Source organism: Orussus abietinus, unplaced genomic scaffold, assembly GCF_000612105.2.
Source record: "Orussus abietinus isolate OABI.00-Male unplaced genomic scaffold, Oabi_2.0 scaffold813, whole genome shotgun sequence".
Classification (NCBI taxonomy): domain Eukaryota; kingdom Metazoa; phylum Arthropoda; class Insecta; order Hymenoptera; family Orussidae; genus Orussus; species Orussus abietinus.
Window position 1 is genome coordinate 11,629 of NW_019395002.1, and position 5,814 is coordinate 17,442.

Consider the following 5,814-nt stretch of genomic DNA (forward strand, 5'->3'; position numbering starts at 1 on the left):
GTACAGAATTTGTAAACCAGGAAGTAAAGGACCACCTTTTGTCCCTAGGGATTCGACACACCACAACGCCCCCATATCATGCTCAGGCAAACCCGGTTGAGCGGGTCAACCGGACCCTGAGGGGCATGATAGCAACATATGTAGGTCAGAATCATCGAGACTGGGACGAGCGGCTACCGGAACTGGCGTTCACGATAAATACGGCGGTGTATGCGTCGTCCCAGGTCTCGCCCGCGTTTTTAAATTTTGGTCGCAATCCCCTTCCTGTTAGGAATCTCCGTGACGAGATCCACGATCCCGACTCCTTGGACCCGGGGGGTGTGCACGCCTGGGCTGATCGAGTTACACGGGTTGGGTTCATCCGCGATCTCGTGGGGAAGAACGTGGAGCAGGCAACGGTGCGCCAGGCGCGTTATTACAACCTGCGGCGCCGTCCTCTCCAGTTCAAAGTAGGAGATTGGGTGATGAAGAGGAATCGGGTCCTTTCATCAGCGATAAACTATTTCGCGGCCAAGCTGGCACCCAAATTTATAGGGCCCTATGCCGTGCACCGGGTAGTGACGCCGGTGGTGCATGATCTAGGTGATCAGGCCGGCCGTGCTACCCCCCCCCCCCCCCCCCCCCCCCACCAGATCCATGTAAAGGACCTCAAACCCTATCACTCTCCCACTGAGATAGGGCCTAGGGATATTGTAGCTAATCCGTCTTTACCCCCTATAAGCACAACTGATGAGAACGCGGACGACGAGCCCGCGGACCCCCAGCCAATTCTGGCTGGGGGAAGAGGAGGAGGCGGCCCTGGCGAGCATGGCAAGCCGGGCGCCTCCGCCTCGGGTGCGGCGTGTCGCGGGCGCCCCCGCGCTGCCCGCTCTTGGAGGAGGCCGGGAGGAGGAACCCCGAGCGGAGCCCCCGTCTCGCCCTACCTTGGGCGACTTCGTCCCACCACCGACCGGGTCAATAGCCGGCGAGCCGCCGCGGTCGTACGCGGAGGCGGTGGCGAGGCCCCCGCGCGCGAGGCCCCTTCGACAGCCGGCCGACGAGGCCGGGGACGGCCCCGCAGGGTTCCCCTCACTGCCCAGGCCACTGATGGCCACCCCCATTCCCCGACCCCCAACTCTCACCTCAACCCCTACCCCCAACTCTCACCTCAACCCCTACCCCCAACTCTCACCCCAACCCCTACCCCGACTTCCACCCCTAAGCCCCCGGCCCTTATGGCCGTCCACATTCCCAGACCCCCAACTCCCACCTCGACTCCCACCCCTAAGCTCCCGGCCCTTATGGCCATCCCCGTATCCCGACACACCACCCCTACCCCCGTATCCCGGCCCACCACCTCCATTCACACCTCCCGACCTCCGACCCCTCTAGCCCTAATGGCCAGCCCCATTCCCCGACCAAGAATCCTCCAGCCCTCCTCCCCAATTCCTTCCCCTCGTCCCCCAACTCCTTCACCCCGCGACCGCACCCCTACCCCCACACCCTCACCCCGATCCTCTTCCCCGATCTTTATCCTCCCCGTCTCTCCTATCCCAGCTCTCTCCGACATTTTCGTGGCTCCGTTCTCCTTTCTAATGTCCTCCCCTAACCCCTCACTACCCCCATCCCCTCCCACCGCTCGTATCCCTCTGCCACTCCCATCTCCTCCCACTTCTCCTCCCCCAACTTCACCCCCTCCTACTCCTCCATCCCCTTCCTCGCCTTTCTTCCCTCTGCCGGGACCCGCCCTCCGGGGGGTGATGACCCTGGGAAGGGCTCCCTCTCTCGTGGTCAGCGGGCCCGACACCCGCGCTCCCTCCCCCACCACCTCCTACTCTTCCTTCTCTCTGATCCTCCCGTCCAATCCCCTTTTCTCCTCCTGTTCCTCTCCTTTCCCTCGATCCCACTCCCCCTCCTCCCGGTCCTCGGGCTACAGCGTCCTCCCGGGGTGCGCCACTCCGCCCCCGCTAATGAGCCTCTCGGTGCCTAAGCCACCGGAGGTGGGGGGCGGGGCGGCCGGGCCATGGGAGGGCTGTTGGCGGTGCGGTGACCGGGGCCACCAGCACCGGCGGTGCCCGAATCCGACGCGGGGCCCCTACTGCTACCTCTGCGGGCAGCCTGGGGTGCGCCTCTCTGAATGCCCCGACCACCGCCTGTACTGGCTGGGAAAGCCCTGTACACGGCGGTGGTACGGGGTGGATGAGTAGGCGCCCCCCCCCCCCCCGTGTCGTCGCTGGGGTGGCGCGGAGAATGCCCGCGCCGGGGGCGGGTACCCCTGTGATTCCCTTCCCTTTCCCATTCCTCCTCCCTGACCCCTAATCTTCCCTTCCTCCCTCTTCCCCTCTTCCCTCCCTTCTTGGGGACCCCTCCGATTTCTCATGGCCGCCACCGTCCCGCCTGCGACTGCGGTGGTCCTGTCGAGCCCACAGCAACTGGGTCACCACCGCATCCTATGGACAGCACCAAACAAGGCCAACGGCGACAGCCATCCAGAGAACTCCGGCAACGCGTTAGATAGACTAATACAATGTATTAGATAGGGAAATCCGACAACCAAAAGACTGATATTGTAATTTAGCCAATAAGTGCGACAACTACCCATCCACCTAGTAGAATCAACGACCTACCATTGTGAGGATTAGGGTACGCCAACTTTTAAGACTGAGTAGGGATCCCGAGCGCGGGATCAAGACACTGTGATAGCTTAGGAAAAGCACCGGGCCCCTATGGCCATTATAGGGGGGCATGCGATGCCCCAATTCTGTGATATTTCAATAAGACTGCCGGCTGACTGTAAGCCATGTAGGGATTTAGGACAAATATTAGGGTACGAGCCGCCCACTACGGCACCTGCGTTCTTTCAGACGATGGGTGGATCGCGGGGAGTTCGACGGTCCGCTGCCGTCAGCGTACGTCCCGTATAGGCGGGGGGGGGGGGGGGTGTTGTAACGTGGTGGGCTCGACGCCCCCTCACGTTACGGGGAATTAGGTCCATCGGAGGATGGGCCTGATCCCCCGCACCCCTTATTTAGAATATATTAAACGAAGGAGGGCCTTCGATTACGTCTTAGAGTTCGATGCTACTGATCACTACTCCAGGAAAAATCCCGCATGTCCTTTTAATGCTGCGTAGGGACAGGTGGGATACGGGAAATGATTGATATCGGGACCTCTCTTTTGCTCTCTCTCTCTCTCTCTGTTCGACGGACACCTCTCCAATATTAAACCTATGAGATGTTGGAAGGGAAAAGCCAATCGGGCTAGATTAATAATAATTCTAGACTTGAGAGAATTTTAGGAACCAAAGTTACCTGGCGGTGCGGTCGAGCCGGGGCGGGCGGCGTCAAGGCCTAACCTCGAAAGGGCCTCCGAGGATCGGACTGGCGGATTTTGGGGAAGCCGACATCGGCTTGGAAATCGTGGGCAAGGAGGCCAAAGGAGGGCACTCGCGGTCCCTCGACCGAAACCAAGAGCCTGTCACCGGTCCAGAAGTTGGGGGAGCCGGTTGACAGACGAGGTTATGTTTCCCGGCGCGGGCACACGGGTGTCCGGGGACCGGCGAGCGGTCGGAAGGGAGGGACGGGCGCCGCGCGCGCGGGATGCGGCGGCGGTCCGAAGCACGGCGTTGCCGGCCGGGAAGGACCCCGCAAGGGGAGGTCCGGCCAATCAGGGGCAATTACGCCGAATTTGCCATCGATCTTCGGATGGCCTGGATCTCGCTCTGATGAGCGATCCGAGGCGCGTGCCCCGGGCCAATGGCCGAAGCTTTCGGATGCGCCGGCCAATCGGATCGGTCATCGGGTGGGAGAAGTGGCCGGCTCGCGCGTGTTGCCGGGTAATAAGGAACAAAGGAAGCCTGGGTCCTTCTTCCTGGATGAGCCACCGACGAGCGAAGACGTGTGTCAAAGAAGCGATTGAGGTTTTAGTTTTGAGTTTGAGAGAGAGAGGGAGAGAAAAATAGAGATCGAAGGAGATACGGAGACGAACTTGCGGCAACAAATAATGTATTCGCCATACGGCCTTGACCATATTTTTATTGATTGTGATGAGGCGTCCGGTCCCTGTCAAATAGGGCCGCGCCATTTTTGATAAACGTAAATTCAGTGACCGGTAGCAGCGAGGAGGACGCGATCGCGACGTATGATAAGTAGCGTTCTTTAGATCTGGAGCCCGCGACCCCGAATACTGTGAACCGCGAGTATAGAGTCGCGAAGTAGAGTTTAGTGATTTAGCGTCGCCCGGTGGCGAATGGCGCCCATTCCGCGAGTGATAGAGTTCGGGCGTCAAGCGTTGTGTCGGAAACCACGTCGCAATATATATACTGTAACGGTTGGCAACGATCTGACTGTCGTGTCGATGAAAGACACGAAGGGGGGGGGGGATTCCGCGCCCGCAGCGCCCGGACGATAGCTCGTCGCCTTCGCCCGATGGTCTAGGCGGATCCGTTCGAGCCACTCAAGATTATTTTTCTCGGTTTCGGGATCGAGACACGAAGTTGGGCGCCATGCCTCGTCGAAGGCCAAAATGAACAACGAACTCTCGACTCGTGACAAACTAAAAAAAAACGAGAAAACTCAAACCCATCTCGACAATTTCAAAACAAACTCGAAAGGCTAGGCTCGATCGATTTCCGCTTCGATAATCGTCGCGGCGTGGCCGGCTAGCTCACTCAATTTAGGCGAGCTCTAGAACCTTCTCGCGAAGCTTCTGCCTAGTGTTCGAGAGCCTGCCGCCGAAAGAAAAATTACTGGCGGATGTTCTCCAAAAGCTTCCAAATAATTCGTCATGTAAATTATATTCGCAAAATTAAGTCTATGTCATGCTTCTCCCACCCCCGTGTCGGTGACCGCCGGACCCGCGATAATAAAAAACCTGGAAAGACAAAAGGAGCGGCAAAAATGGGGGGGGGGGTCGTGACGCCGCCAGAAACTGCCACGTAATATACACATATATTTCTGCAACAAATAAATACATATTAATATATATATATTGTGACGGGAATTCCTATCCCTGGTCGGCAAACAGTCATACGCCCGGTGTAAATTAGGAAAAATGGTGTCAAGTCCAATCATCGGCTCTTCCGGGAGCCCGATTTATTTAGGGCGCCAGGTGCGCACGCGCACCTCGGGATCCCGGTTTCCGGTAGAGCGAGCAAACCGACTCGGTCGGGTCGACGGGACCCACCCGGGCGTATCCGACCGGCCACTCAGCCCCGCGAGGACATTACGCCCTTCGCGGCACCGTAGAGTTGGGGGGTTCGTTATGAAGGAGGAGGAGTTGTTCTCAGAATTCGCCGGAACGACAAGGTCAATGAAATAATAAAACCCAGGTTGCGACGGACAAGCCCTTCGGGAGGTTTATTCCGTGAACGGGACCCTACCACGGAAGCGCGTCACAATATCGTAAAGGACTCTGCGCACAGAGTCGGAACGGGAAAACTAAAGCGAGGGAATAGAAAATTAACAGGACCAATTCAGAAAACTAAGGTACGCGACCAAGAAAATCGAACTTCCCGGTGGAAGACCGAACAGGGTACAACACCCTAGCGGGAGGACCTTTTACGTGCCCCCTCAAACCTCGGTAAGAGCCCGGTGCCTTCGATAATTGCGCAACAGTATTCGGCACACGCTCGCGGTATGAGCTTTTAACTCCCACCAACTCCGACCTGCTTACCAGCAGCCACGGTAATAACGAAACCATTACAAGTACGAAAAGAAAACGATATGGGGCGCGATACACTCGATCGGGTGGGAGTCTCCGCCCGCCGGAATTTCACAATAAAAAAATTGAACGCTTTCCCGCTGCGCTCGCAAGAGGGTATGGGTAACCGGAATG